Source organism: Halichoerus grypus, chromosome 3 (assembly GCF_964656455.1).
Source record: "Halichoerus grypus chromosome 3, mHalGry1.hap1.1, whole genome shotgun sequence".
NCBI classification, from domain to species: domain Eukaryota; kingdom Metazoa; phylum Chordata; class Mammalia; order Carnivora; family Phocidae; genus Halichoerus; species Halichoerus grypus.
The window spans coordinates 147,636,893-147,653,142 of NC_135714.1; the positions used below are offsets into that span (position 1 = coordinate 147,636,893).

The 16,250-nt window shown below is 35.5% G+C and overlaps 1 pseudogene; it reads right to left on the reverse strand.

Moving 5' to 3' along the window:
* Nucleotides 1–15,279: 15,279 nt before the first annotated feature.
* Nucleotides 15,280–15,389, reverse strand: LOC118538900 (U6 spliceosomal RNA; annotated as a pseudogene).
* Between the last annotated feature and the right edge of the window lie 861 nt (nt 15,390–16,250).

Here is a 16,250-nt window from a genome sequence, read left to right on the forward strand (position 1 = left end):
ATATGGCATGCCTAGGTACAGTTTTTTGTTGTTATTGCTATTTATCCTATTGTTCTCTGATCTTCCTGGGTCTGTGGTTGGTTATCTCATTAATTTGGGAAGTTCCAAATTACCATTAGTAATTTAAATATTTCTTCTGTTATTTACTTTCTTCTCTTTCTGATATTCAAAAATTTTTGTTATGCCTTTTGCATTTGCTCCACAGCTCTTGGATTTTCTGGGATTTATTTTATTTTTAATTTTTATTTATTTTTTTAATTTTGCTGGAGAAGTTTTACTGACATTTTCAAGCTCATTAATTCTTTCCTTGGTCATGTCCATTCTACAGATGAACCTACCAGAGACATTCTTCATTTCTGTTACAGTGTCTTAATTTCTAGCATTTACTTTAGATTATTTTTTAGAGTTTCTGTCTCTCTGCCTAGATGTTATGTTTATTCTTACGTGCTGTCTACTTTCTCCAATAACATACCAATCATAGGGGCACCGGGGTGGGTCAGTCAGTTAAGTATCTGACTCTTGATTTCAGCTCAGGTCATGATCTCAGAGTAATGAGATCCAGCTCCGCCTTGGGCTCCACACTTGACACTCTGCTTTAGATTCTCTCTCCCTCTCCTTCTAGTCCTCCCTCTGCTCTCTCTCTCTCAAACAAATTGGGGAGAGTATGTGTTGTAGTGAGCGCTGTGTGTTGTGTTAAGACTGATGAATCACAAACCTGTACCCCTGAAACAAATAATACATTATAAAAAAAATCTATTTAAACAAACAAACATACCAGTCATAGGTGTTTAAAATTCCATGTCTGGTAATTCCAAAATCATTGTCGTATCTGAATCTGATTCTTATTCTTGCTTTGTCTCTTCAGATAGTATTTTCTCACTTTTTGGAATATCTTATTATTTTTCAATGAAATCTAAACATGATGTTTCAGGTAACAGAAACTGAGGTGTGCGGCCTTTAGTGTGACAGTTTATGTTAACCTAGATAGAAGTTGAGTACTGTTCAATATTTGTTGTATTTGTAGGTTACAGGCTTCAGATTTCTTTAACATCCTTCTCTTCCGACTTTGGGCTTTTGTAGACCTTCCTCCTAAGAGAGACTGCATGTTACAGCTCTTTCAGCTGTGTACCACTGTTTTTATACCAAGGTCTTTTTTTATGTGGTGGTCATGTGTGGAGGAGGGAAAGTTTTCTGTAGTCTTATGATTAAACTCATTCTTTTAGTTGCCCTCTGCATCAAGATTATGACATTCAAACTATTTTCCATTAGTATAGATTTCTTCCCACCCACCCTGCCCCTTGCTGAGACAAAAAATGCTAGAAGGGGATAGATTGGGAGGACTACCTCTTCCACACTGGGATCAGGCTCTAAGAAAATTGATGTCCCTGAAAGCCATGCCTTTGTTATGGAGAAGCTTAGGAGAAATCCACAGTAATCACTTTTCCTCTTCCCCTGTCAGAGTCTAGTGGGTATCTTTCTCAGATTTCTACCATCAGACCTGGTGAAATTCCTAGAGGTAAAGTCTGTGAAAATGTGGGGGACACCACTGAACCTTCTGCTCCAAGGAATTTCTTACTCTTAAACTAATACTCATTCAACCTCCAGCAGTTTGTCAAAATGACCATTTAAATTTCTCTACTAGTTTATGGCTTAAGCAGCTTCTGCTCCAGGTAAGCAGATCTTGTCTGTGGCTCTCTTGATGTGCCTGTGTCTTCAGATTTTAGAGTTGTGATTTGTTCTGCAACTTTAGTTCGCATGGGTCAAACAATAATGTAGGTTAAGTTTGAATGGCTTTTTCTTGTTGATACATTGGAAATTACAACTTTCAAGCTCTTTACATATTGGGACTGAAACAGTAAGTCCTCCAGACCATCAATATTTAAACCTTTTTCCTCTTCCAAGATGTTAAAGCTTTTCTTTCTAAACATTACTTTTGCTAAATCACACATATGTCCATACAGTATTTTCATAATCTTTCATTTGGCAGTTTATTCTAGTGTTCATTGATACATGTTTTGTGAAATGACTAGGAAGAAATATTTTACTGAAATTGCAAATATTGAGGCTTTTCCTCATACTGTATTTATTGATTTCTAATTTAAAGCTTTTTTTTTTAAGATTTTATTTATTTATTTGACAGAGAGAGCACACATAGGTAGGGCAGCAGGCAGAGGGAGAGGGAGAACCAGGCTCCTTGCTGAGCAGAGAGCCTGACGCGGGGCTCGATCCCAGGACCCTGGGATCATGACCTGAGCCGAAGGCAGATGCTTAACCAACTGAGCCACCCAGGCACCCCTAATTTAAAGCTTTGATTGCAGTCTTAAAAATTTGATCTTTTGCAGTGTAATATGTTTCCATTGCCCCGCATATGGTCTATATTGATGAGTCAGTGTATAATTTTTTTTTTTTAAAGTGTGTATTCTAGAGCTATAAGATGTAGAGATCTTTAATTGAGTTTTGTTCATTGTGTTGTTTAGGTCTTCTATATAATAATCAATTTTTAGCTGTTCTATGAATTACTGAGAGATAGTTGATAAATTTCCCCACTGTAATTGCAAATTTATCTTAATTTTCTGCTTAGTTTTTTTCATATATTTGAAAGTCATTCATACACACACACACACACACACACACACACACACAATCTTCTTGATGAATTAAACCTTTCAATATAATGAAATATATCATACTAAGTTTCCTTAATGATAATAGCCACACCCACTTTCACATGATTGTGTTTTGCACTGTAAAATTCTTTCATCCTCTCCTTCTTTTTCCCTTAATAATTAATGTGCTTTTCTTTTAAAAGCATACCATTGGTAAAAATAAATAAATAAATAATTAATTAATTTAAAAAAAAGCGTACCTTTGGTTCCTGCATTTGTATTCAGTCTCCCAGTCTCTTCCTTGAATCAGAAGTATTGGGTCCATTTATAGTTATCTATTTTTTAAAATAGATTTAGCTCTTGCTCTGTATTTTGTTAACCTATTCCATTTATTATTTCTTTATAAATGCATTTTCTTTATAAATGCCTCTTTTATTGGTGAGTAATATTATTATTATTTTATAATCAATTCTTTCTCCTTTATTGGCTTTTTTAGCTATGTATCTTTATATTATTTTTAATGGTTGCTGAAGGGATTGAAACAGTATAATTCTGTTTCCACCTTTCATATTTTGTGCAATTTTTGTCATATATAAAACTTGTGCATATATTTTTAACCCCACATATCTATGTATGCTATTGTTTTTCTTGCACATTTGTTGACTTTTATCAGAGAAGTTACAAGGAGTGTGTGAAAAAGTCTATTAAAACTTTCTCAGGTCCAGTACTTTTTAACATTGTCACATTTGCTTTATAATTTCTCTATATCATTTATGAATAGATCGTATGTGCCAAGTTTTTAAGTGTCTCAAATTCAAAATCATCTTGTTCACTTAGGGGAAAAAAAAAAAACATAAATTGGAATGACAATATGGAAAAAGTAGTTCGGCAATATGTGCTTAGTGTCATTTTAAAATTATTTAAATCGTACTTTCAGTGTAGAAATACATTTTATGAAATTAACCAGGGTTCTCTGCAAAATGCAGGTATTTTAACATTAGCTTTATTTGTCCTACCTACAAATAAGGAATATTTAAAGTTAGGCAAGATGAAATAAATTATGTCAGTTTGATATTAGACAAAATATTTGAATATTAGACGAAAATCTAATCATAATGTGGGTAAATTTCATGATGAAGTAACCAGGGTAAAAAAACTGTATGTTTAATATATACATATATAATGATATATAATATATATGTGTATATATGTATGTGTGTATATATATATATACCTAATATATTTGTCTATGTCCATATCCATACTATATGATAGAGATGAGGGAAAAGACTATATAAAAATATTTTAACAATGGTCGAACAATCTGGTTTGAGGAATAATTGAGTTTTTGTGCTTGTGTATATTTTCAAGGTTTTTATTGAAACAAAATTATTACCAGTTAGCTCTCTTTATTCACACCATTTTAGAATTTGGGCAAACATTTTATAATTTTATTTGGCAAACTATTTTTCACCAACAGTTATTGGATAATTTAGGATCTGTGTTTTGTCAATGAAAATAGCATTATAGATGGCTTAACAATAAAAACTAAACTTACAAAATTATTAATTCTAAAAAATTAGATATTTTGACACTATGACTTCCTTTAAAATAAGGATGACATCTTAAAAATCATTATAAATAGCTGGGGTCTAGTATAATATCTCATGTCTAATAACCACAGTCTAAATATTTGTAAAATCACATTAAATTAAACTCTAAAAATATTTTCTAATATTAATAGTTAACATTTATTGAAGATTTATCAACCATTATTTGATAATGGTGTTTATCAACCATTATTCTCAGTCATTTGCTAATGTAATCAAGCCATATGACAACACAATGAAATAGGTACAGAGAATATTCCTATTTTACAAAAAATCAAACCAGTATATAGAAATGTTAAGTGATATTTTTTCAAAAGTATACAGTTAATAAGTGGAAAAGGCAAGAATCAAAGCAGGAGATTAGGGCGCCTGGGTGGCTCAGTTGGTTAAGCGACTGCCTTCGGCTCAGGTCATGATCCTGGAGTCTCTGGATCGAGTCCCACATAGGGCTCCCTGCTCAGGAAGGAGCCTGCTTCTCCCTCTGACCCTCGCCCCTCTCATGTGCTCTCTCTCTCATTCTCTCTGTCTCAAATAAATAAATAAAATCTTCAAAGCAGGAGATTAGACTCTAGAAGACACATTTTTAATAAATTCCTTAAATTGCCTTTCAGTATACTAAAACATGTTACATAGCCATTGACTCTAATGAACTACAATGTTTCTGCTGTAGGTCATGCATTGCAAACTTGTATTATGGCCTGTTACTTCTAAAAACAAAGTTGAGGGGTGCCTGGCTGACCCAGTTAGTGCAGTGTGAGGTTCTTGATCTCAGGGTTGTGAATTCAAGTCCCCACATTGGGTGTAGAGATTACTTAAAAATAAAATCTTTGAAAATAAATAAAGGGCCTCCTGGTGGCTCAGTTGGTTGAGTGTCTGCCTTCAGCTTAGGTCATGATCCCAGGGTCCTGGGATCGAGCCCTGTGTTGGGCTCCCTGCTCAGCGGGGAGTCTGCTTCACCTGTCCCTCTACCCCTCATCCTGCTTGTGTGCTCTCTCTCTCTCAAATAAATAAATAAAATCTTTAAAAATAAATAAAACTAAATAAATAAAAACAAAATTGAAATTGATGCTCAGAGAGGAATAAAATGTCAGAGACCATGCTGCATCTTTGATGGATAGAGAGTATTGTACTGGTAATGAAGAGGCAAGACCTTTGGGTAAATAGAGATAGTCCAAGATGGCAGAGGAGTAGGAGACCTTAGTTTCATCTGGGCCCAGGAATTCAGCTAGACAGCTATCAAATCATTCTGAATACCTGCGAACTCAACCAGAGATCTAAGAAAAGAATAGCTGCAACTCTACAAATAGAAAAGTGACCACTTTCTGCAAGGTAGGAGGTGCAGAGAAGTGAATCTGAGGTGATACATGGGAAGATAAACCACAGGGGTAGGGAGCTTCCATAAGCCAGCACCGGAAAGTGATATAGCAGCAGAGCACAAAATCAGAACTTTTAGAAGTCTGCTCTGGTTAGGGCCGTCCCTGCCTGAAATATGCTCAGGTGGTGAAGCAGGGCAGATTCCTAGGTGGGACAGTGTAGTCTCAGGATCCCCAGGGTCACTGGAATACGGGGATGTCTGAGTGTGGCAGAGTTCAGGCATTGGATCAGGGAAGCTGCCTACAATCAGCAAGCCCTGGAGTAGTCTCTCAGCTCAGGGTTGCCATATACCATGAACCATAGCAGAGTTGGGCAACTGCTGTCTGATCAGAGGCCCAGCAATTGGCAGAACCATGGTGAGACCCCTTCTTTCTTCTCCAGGAGGAATGCACCGAAGGAGTCTACAGGGATTGGAGACTTGAAAGAGGGTCCCATGCCTGAGATAGAAATGCTCAGTCACAGGCTAGGTGAGCACAGAGTACAGACAGAGACCAGGGAGACAGGAGTGATTGACTGCTTTTCCCTAAGGGCACACTGAGGAGTGGAGCCCAGAGCTTTCAGCTTGGGGCTGGAGTTTGGGAGGCCGCCATTTTCATTCTAATCCTCTAAAGCGGTGCAGATAGCCTGCAGGGAACAAATGCCACAGAGAGCAATCTGGAACCTCTTACTTAGCCTTGCCCCCTGGCAAGGGTGGTGCACTTCTGCCCCTCCACCCCCACCCTGGGCAAAGACACTTGAGAATCAATGCAGGCCCCTCTCTCAGATCAGCAAGAACATCCAGCCAAGACCAAGTTTTCTGATCATAGAGAACTGCAAAACTCCAGAGTTAGGGGAAAATAGTATATTGAATTCATGTTTTTGTTTTTTTTTTTTCCCATGATTCTTTAGTCTTTCAATTTTAATTGACTCTCTCTTTCCTTTTCCAACCAATTTCTTATATTATCAGCTCTCTTTTTAAAATCTTTTTTTAATTTTCATTTTTACAATTACATTCTATCCTTCATTGTATTTAATTTTATTCTTGTGCATATATGTTATTCTTTCTTCACAATTTTGGGATGCAGTTTCTTCTAACAAACAGACCAAAATACACCCAGAATCTAGTGTATGGCTCTGTTCCCTTCACCTGTCTGATCATAGTATCTCTCTTTTTTTCTTTTTTTGTTAAAGTCTTTTTTAATTTTCTCTTTTACAGTTACATGCTATCCTTTCAATGTATTTAATTATATCTTTGTGTGTATATATATATATATATATATATATATATATATATAATTTTTTCTTTCCTTACAATTTTGAGATGTAGTTTTTTCTATCAAACTGACTAAAATACGCTCAGGATATAGTGTATTGCTCTGTTATGTTCACCGGGCTGTTTATATTCCTTCTTATTTTTTGCCTTTTAATTCTCATTTTTACATTCTAGTTACATTCTATCCTTTAATTGTATATAAATTTATTTTTGTATATATATAAGTTTTTCTTTCTTTACAATTTTGGGATCTAGTTTTCTAACAAATAGACCAAAACACACAAGGATCCAGTGTATTGCACTGTTCTGTTCACCTGTCAGCTTATATTCTCTCTTTTTTAATTCTTATTTTTATGTTTTTTTTTTTTTTTCAGTTTTGGGTCTCTTCTGATTTGTTTAGTGTATATTTCTCTAGGGTTGTTGTTGCCATTTTAGTATTTTGTTCTCTCGTTCATCTATTCTTCTGTGGACAGAATGACAAGATGAAAAACTCACCTCAAAAAAGAGAACAAGAGACAGTACTGACTGCCAGGGACATGATCTGCATGGATATAAGTAAGATGTTGTAACTAGAGATCAGAATAACGATTATAAAGATACTCGCTGGTCTTCAAAAAAGCATAGAAGACACTAGAGAATCTCTTTCTGGAGAAATGAAAGAACTAAAATCTAATCAAGTCGAAATAAAAAAGGCTATTAATGAGATGCAATAAAAAATGGGGGCTCTGACTGTTAGGATAAATGAGGCAGAAGAGAGAATTAGTGGTATAGAAGACAAAAGATGGAGAATAAAGAAGCTGAGAAAAAGAGATAACTATTGGATCACCAAGATAAATAAGTGATACCATAAAGCAAAACAATATTAGAACATTTGAGATCCCAGAAGAAGAGGAAAGAGAGAGAGGGGCAGAAGGTATATTGGAGCAAATCGTAGCAGAGAACGTCCCTAATCTGGAGAAGGAAACAAGAATTCAATCCAGGAGCCACAGAGAAACCCCTTCAAAATCAATATAAATAGGTCAACACCCTGACGTATAATAGGAAGCTTGCGAATCTCAGAGACAAAGCAAAGTCCTGAAAGCAGCTTGGACAAGAGAACCATAACCTACAAGGGTAGAAACATTAGACTGGCAGAAGACCTATCCACAGAAACATGGCAGGCCAGAAGGGACTGGCATGATATTTCAGGGTACTAAATGAGAAGAATATGCAGTCAAGAATACTATATCCAGCTAGGTTGTCATTGAAAATAGAAGGAGAGATAAAAAGTTTGCAGGACAAACAAAAACTAAAATAATTTGTGAACACCAAACCAGTCCTACATGAAATATTGAAAGGGGTCCTCTAAGCAAAGAAGGAGCCTAAAACTAACATAGACCAGAAAGAAACAGAGACAATCTACAGAAACGGTGACTTTGCACGTAACAAAATGGCACTAAATTCATATCTTTCAATAGTTACTCTGAATGTAAATGGGCTAAATGCCCCAACCAAAAGACACAGGGTATCAGATTGGATAAAAAAGCAAGACCCATCAATATGCTGTCTGTAAGAGACTCATTTTAGACCCAAAGACACCTCCAGATTGAAAGTGAAGGAGGTGGAAAACCATTTATCATGGTAAAGGACATCAAAAGAAAGCTGGGATAACAATCCTTATATCAGACAAATTAGATTTTAAAACGAAGAATGTATTAAGACATGAGAAAGGACACTATATCATAATTAAAGGGTCAATCCAACAAGAAGATCTAACAATTATAAATATTAATGCCCCAAACATAGGAGCAGCCAATTCTATAAATCAATTAATAATATTAAAGTAACACATTGATAATAATACAATAATAGCAGGAGCCTTTAACATCCCTCTCACTGCAATGGACAGATCATCTAAGTAGAAGATCAACAAAGAAACAAGGGCTTTGAATGACACACTGGACCAGATGGACTTCACATATGTATACAGAGTATTCCATCCTAAATCAACAAAATACACATTATTCTTGAGTGCACCTGGAACATCCTCCAAAATAGATCACATACTGGGTCACAAATCAGGTCTCATCTGATATCAAAAATTGGGATTATTCCCTGCATATTTTCAGACCACAATGCTTTGAAACTGAAACTCAATCAGAAGAGGAAATTTGGAAGGAACTTAAATACATGCAGGTTAAAGACAATCCTACTAAAGAATGAGTGGGTCACCAAGAAATTAAAGAAGAATTAAAAAAAAAACATGGAAACAAATGAAAATGAAAACACAACTGTTCAAAACCTTTAGGATGCAGCAAAGGTGGTTCTAAGAGGGAAGTATATAGCAATACAAGCCTTTCTCAAGAAACAAGAAAGGTCTCAAATACACGATCTAACTTTACATCTAAAGGAGCTGGAAGGGACAGCAAATGAAGTCTATACCTAGCAGGAGAAGAGAATTAATGAAGATTAGAGCAGAAATTAATGAAATAGAAACCAAAAGAACAGTAGAACTGATCAATGGCACTAGAAGCTGGTTTATGAAAGAATTAATAAGATTGATAAACCCTGAGCCAACTTATCAAAAAGAAAAGATAAAGGACCTAAATTAATAAAATCATAAATGAAAGGTGAGAGATCATGACCAACACCAAGGAAATACAAACAGTTTTAAGAACATATCATGAACAACTCTATGCCAACAAATTAAGCAATCTGGAAGAAATGGATGCATTCCTGGAAACTTATAAACTACCAGAACTGAAACAGGAAGAAATAGAAAACCTGAACATAATCAGCAAGGAAATTGAAGCAGTAATCAAAATTCTCTGAACAAACAAGAGTCCAAGGCCAGATGGCTTCCCACGGGAATTCTACCAAACCTTTAAAGAAAAACTAATGCCTGTTCTTCTGAAGCTGTTTCAAAAAATAGAAAGGGAAGGGAAACTTCCAAACTCTTTCTATGAGGCCAGCATTACCTTGATCCCAAGACCAGACAAACCCCCCTGCAAAAAAGGAGAATTACAGACAAATATCCCTGATAAACACAGATGCAATAATTCTCACCAAGATACTAGCCAATATGATCCAAGAGGACAATGAAAGGCTTATTTGCCACGACCAAGAGGGATTTATTCCTGGGCTACAAGGGTGGTTCAACATTCACAAATCAATCAACGTGATACACTACCTTAATAAAAGAAAGGACAAGAATCATCTGATCTTCTCAATAGATGGAGAAAAAGCATTTGACAAAATACAGCATTGTGTCTTGATTAAAACTCTTCACAGTGTAGGGAGAGAGGGAACATACCTCAATATCATAAAGCCATCTATGAAAAGCCCACAGTGAATGTCATTCTCAGTGGGGAAAAACTGACATCTTTTCCCCTAAGGTCAGGAACACAGCAGTGATGTTCACTCTTACCACTGTTGTTCGACATAGTACTAGGATCCTTGCCTCAGTTATCAGACAACAAAAAGAAATAAAAGGCATCCGAATCAGCAAAGAAGTCAAACTCTCACTCTTCTCAGATGACATGATACTCTGTGTAGAAAACCTAAAATGCTCCACCCCAAAATTGTTAGAATTCATATAGGCATTAAGCAAATTGGCAGGATATAAAATCAATGCACAGAAATTTGTTGCATTTCTATACACTAACAATAAGAAGCAAAAGAAATTGAGGAATTGATTCCATTTACAGTTATACCAAAAACCACAAGGTACCTGGGAATAAACCTAACTGAAGAGGCAAAGGATATACACTCAGAAAAGTATAGAACACTCATGAAAGAAATTGAGGAAGACACAAAGAATGCCTATACCACCTAGAGCAATCTACATTTAAGTGCAATCCCTATCAAAATACCATTGACATTTTTCACAGAGTTGCAAAAAATAATCCTAAAAATGTATGGAACCAGAAAAGACTCAAATAGCAAAAGGAATGTTGAAAAAGAAAAGCAAAGCTGGTGGCATCACAATGCCGGACTTCAAGCTTTATTACAAAGCTGTAATCATCATTACAGTGTGGTATTGGCACAAAAACAGACACATAGATCAATGGAACAGAATAGAGAGCCCAGAAATGGACCCTCAACTCTATGGTCAACTAATCTTTGACAAATCAGGAAAGAATATCCAATGAAAAAAAAAAACAGTCTTTTCGACAAATAGTGTTGGGAAAATTGGACAGCCACACGCAGGAGTATGAAACTGAACAATTTCCTTACATCATACACAAAAATAGATTCAAAATGAATGAAAGACCTAAATGTGAGACAGAAATCTATCAAAATCCTGAAAGAGAATACAAGCAGCAACCTCTTCGACCTCGGCCATAGCAACTTCTTGCTATACATATCTCCAAAAGCAAGGGAAACAAAGGCAAAAATGAACTATTGGGACTTCATCAAGATAAAAAGCTTTCTCACAGCAAAGGAAACAGTCAACAAAACTAAAAGACAACTGATAGAATGGGAGAAGATATTTGCAAATGTCTTGTCAGACAAAGGGCTAGTATCTAAAATCTATAAAGAACTTACCAAACTCAACACCCAAAGAACAAATAATCCAATCAAAAAATGGGAGAAGACAGGAACAGACATTTCTGCAAAGAAGACCTACAGATGGCCAACAGACACATGGAAAAAATGCCCGCATCACTCGGCATCAGGGAAATACAAATCAAAACCACAATGAGATAGCACCTCACACCAGTCAGAATGGCTAAAATTAACAAGACTAGAAACAACAGATGTTGGTGAGGATTCAGAGAAAGAGCAACCCTCTTACACTGTTGGTGGGAATGCAAGCCTATGCAGCCACTCTGGACAACAGTATGGAAATTCCTCAAAAAGTTGAAAATAGAGCTACCCTGTGACCCAGCAGTTGCACTACTGGGTATTTACCCCAATGATACAAATGTAGTGACCTGAAGGGGCACCTGCACCCCAATGTTTATAGCAACGATGTCCATGATAGCCAAACTATGGAAAGAGCCCAGATGTCCTTCGACAGGTGAATGGATAAAGAAGATGTGGGGGCGCCTGGGTGGCTCAGTCGTTAAGCATCTGCCTTCGGCTCAGGTCATGATCCCAGGGTCCTGGGATCGAGCCCCGCATCGGGCTCTCTGCTCAGTGGGAAGCCTGCTTCTTCCTCTCCCGCTCCCCCTGCTTGTGTTCCCTCTCTCTCTGTGTCTCTCTCTGTCAAATAAATAAAATCTTTAAAAAAAAAAAAAAAAAAAAAGAAGATGTGGTGTGTGTATATATGTGTGTGTGTGTGATGGAATACTACTCAGCCTTCAAAAAATGAAATCTTGCAATTTGCAATGATGTAGATGGAAGTAGGGGGTATTATGCTAAGTGAAATAAGTCAATCAGAGAAAGACAATTATATGATCTCACTCATATGTGGAATCTAAGAAGCAAAACAGAAGATCATAGGGGAAGAAAGGAAAAAATAAAACCAGATGATGTCAGAGAGGGAGACAAACCATAAGAGACTCTTAATCATAGGACACAAACTGAAGGTTGCTGGAGGGGAGGGGTGGGAATGGGGTAATTGGGTGATGGACATTAAGGAGGACGTGTGATGTAATGAGCACTGGGTGCTCATGAATCACTGACCTCTACCTCTGAACCTAATTATATGTTGTATGTTAATTGATAGAATTTAAATAAAAAATCAGTCATTCAGTCAGTCTTTTGGGAGTAGCATTGTAAATGAAGAACTTAAATAATGAAATCACCTGCCAAAGTGCTTTTGGCATAGGTCTGACCAAGATTAGTATCTTATTTCGAACTAATTGCCCTTTTAGAATCAATAGAGTCTGAGTTAGAATGATTTATGTCAAGTCATTCACAGTCATCATCATCATCATCATCAACATCATCATCACCATCTGAGTACCTGCCATATGCTATGAATTTTATATGGTAGATGGCTTATGTATTCCCCCCCCCAAATTCTTATAACAATTCTACAAGATGAGTAAATAAAGTTCGATACAAAAAAAAAAAAAAAAAAGATCTTTGGGTAAATAGAAAGCCTGGGTTCAAATTATGGATTAGTCCAATGGAACCATAGCAAACAGTCACTTAATACTTTAGTTTTCTCATCTGGAAAATGGCTTAGTAATAATACTTAAGCACTGGATTGTTGAAAAGATTAAATTAATTAATGTAACTAAAGCATTAGAAACAGTGCCTGGTATAGAGTGCTACCTGTATGTATTAACTGACAGTGTATATGAGATAACATGTCTAATTGACTCCCAGAAGAAAATTTATAAGCAATCCTAATTGGGTGTGAAAACTCACTATGAATCCAATGAGGTAAACTTTAATGTTTAAAATATTTAGAATTATTGTGATAGATGAGTGTAATGTATTTAGGAACTTTGTTTTGTGAACAAAAATACATTAATTATATTATGAGTACTATAATAGGATGACCATATATCCTAATAGTCTTAGTTTTTGTGTGTTAGTTTTAGTTTTTGTGTGTTATATGTTAATAGCACCTACTTTTACTCTAAAGTTATCCTGGCTTAGATACTAAAGGATGTGCTCACCTTAGTTATTACGTTTCTTAATCTCCGTGTTAGCTTATAAAATGGGAAATGTCAACCGTTACAGCTGAAGTCACGTAAGGAAAAAAAAACTTTAACAACTCTCCAAATGCAAACATTAAATTTCCTACTCATATTTACTTTGCCCAGTCTTTCAATTTACATGTAAAATTATATGACTGGAAATAAGATGATCATTTAAAAATCCCAATGAGTATTACTATGGAGATTATGAAAGAGAAATATATATATCACTGCAAATTGGGTGAAATTTGTGTAGTAGAGATGTAATCAATATAATCATTGATTTTTAAAGCAACTATCATAGGAGCAATTTATTTTTATTTTTAATTCTTTTGGATTTTATTTATTTATTTGTGAGAAAGAGAGAGCATGAGCAGGGGGGAGAGGGAGAAGGGTAGAGGGAGAGGGAGGGGGAGAAGGGGAGAGGGAGTGGGAGAAGCAGACTCCCTGCTGAGCAGGGACCTCGACATAGGACTTGATCTCAGGACCCTGGGATCACGATCTGAGCTGAAGGCAGACGCTTAACCTACTGAGCCACCCAGGCACCCAGGAGCAATTTAAATATACAAAAAAATCCAGTTGCCTGGCAACTGATTATAATATTCCAAACAATAAACAAATGTACAATAAATTTATTCCCATGTGTAACTACTGTATACCATTGGGATGGCTTCTTAAATACAGAACTGCAATGCATATCTTTGAATTATAATTATGACAGTCAACTTAAGTCTGTTTGCCCCTCAAGGATGCTGTGAACATTATGTTCATAAGCTATTTTGATATCCTTAGAAGAAATACATATAAATAATATGCATTGTTGGGAATAGAAATTATTTACCTTTGGGATTCAGACTGCCAGATTGTTTGTATAATGGCAGTAAGATAATTTAGGTATGACTGGGGAAAGGGATCTTTGAAATACATGTTGCAATAGCCAAATTATTTTTTTATATTTATCTTAGAAGATGAACTCTTAAAGCTCACCCAGGATGAAGTACTATATATTATGTTACTGGTCTCTTCAACCAAAACCAGTCATAAATGTGCACATTGCAAAATGTATTTTTAACTTCTTCAACCTCTAATTTCTCTTGTTTTCCTCCATGACAGACACTAATCACCATGTGAGTCATATTAGACTCTCATGATTGCTCCTGTTCAAGGTAAGTAACTGTGTTAACACAAAGGTTGAACTTTCAAAGCAGACTTTAATGAATCATGGATCTGACCAATCACCAAATTTTATGAATAATCCAAAAGATTCCGGAAAGAACAAAGCAAAGACATTGCATTTCTTTCTAAAAGAGGTTAGAACTATTCCTTCACTCAGTTTGAAACTTTGGTTTGGGTAACATATGTGTTGCCATGATGATACTGTTCTCAAAGGAAGCCATTTCCATTTTGATTCTCCTCAGTTTTATACTTTGTTAAAAGCTACCCAGAAAGGTTTATATGACTACTTCCCATTCTTCCAAATCCACTTAATCCATGAACCAAGTGTTGTTGTTGTTGTTGTTGTTATTTTATTATTTTGGCTTTGTTTTTATTTTTTTCAATAAGAAATGAGGACAGACCAGATTTGTTTTCCTAAAAAGCAATTTTAAAGCAAGGGCTCTCCATTATATTTCTGTAGTAAAAATCATCAGTCTGTTTACAAAGAGTTACTTCCTGGTTTCTATTACATGCATGTTGGACCACTTTATGTTGCCTCACTTGTCAAAACAGAACCAACCTACCTACCTTTCTCTTTCTTTCTTTCTTTCTTTCTTTCTTTCTTTCTTTCTTTCTTTCTTTCTTTCTTTCTTTTTCTTTCTTTCTTTCTTTCTTTCTTTTCTTTCTTTCTTTCTTTCTTCTTTAAAAATATGGGCTGCTTCATGTATTTGCATGTCATCCTGCACAGGGGCCATGCTAATCTTTAATCTTTGTATCATTCTAGATTTAGTATATGGGCTGCTGAAGTGAGCACAAAAACAGAACTACTTAAAATAAATCTTTTCCCCATTATTTAAATTGGATAATTTCTATTATTCTGTCTGCAATTTCACTGACCATCTTGTCATCCTCTCTCATCTTCTATTAAGCCTATCTAATGAATTTTTCATTTCAAGCACTGTTATATTCCCTTCTAGAATTTCAACATAATTATTTTTACCCTTACCATATCAATGTTTAGATTCCAACTCTATTCAATTATTCTTATCTTGGTTTCACTTATGTCATTGATTGTATTTACAACAGCTAATATAAAGTTTTTATCTGTTAATTTCAATATTGGAGTCATCTCCAGGCTTGTTTTTTTTTAATTTTGTTTTGTTTTGTTTGACTGCCTTTGATCTTGAGCAATGGCTGTCATTTTCCTGTGTCTTCATGTGTTAAAAAAGTTTCGATTTACTTTGCTCATCAGTGATTATACATTATAAAGACTCTGAATTTTGTTATCTGTCTTTTAACAATGTTTAATTTTGTTCTAGAAAGCAGATAAATTAAGAACTGATCCTTTTTGTATGGAGATATGTCAGATAACTGTTTCAGTTTTGCTCTTAGCTCTTGATGAATGCCCTAATTATGGGACACAGTCTTTCTTCTAAACATGGACCTTTTGGAATTTTAAATGACAGATCAGCATATGTACTTTGTCTCTCTAACTTGTGATGTTCAAACTCCAAACTCTTTTTTTACTGCGCTAGGGGTCAGCAGAAATATCAGCTCTTTATTTTTTTTTAAATTTTTTTATTGTTATGTTAATCCCCATACATTACATCATTAGTTTTAGATATAGTGTTCCATGATTCATTGTTTGTGCATAACACCCAGTGCTCCATGCAGA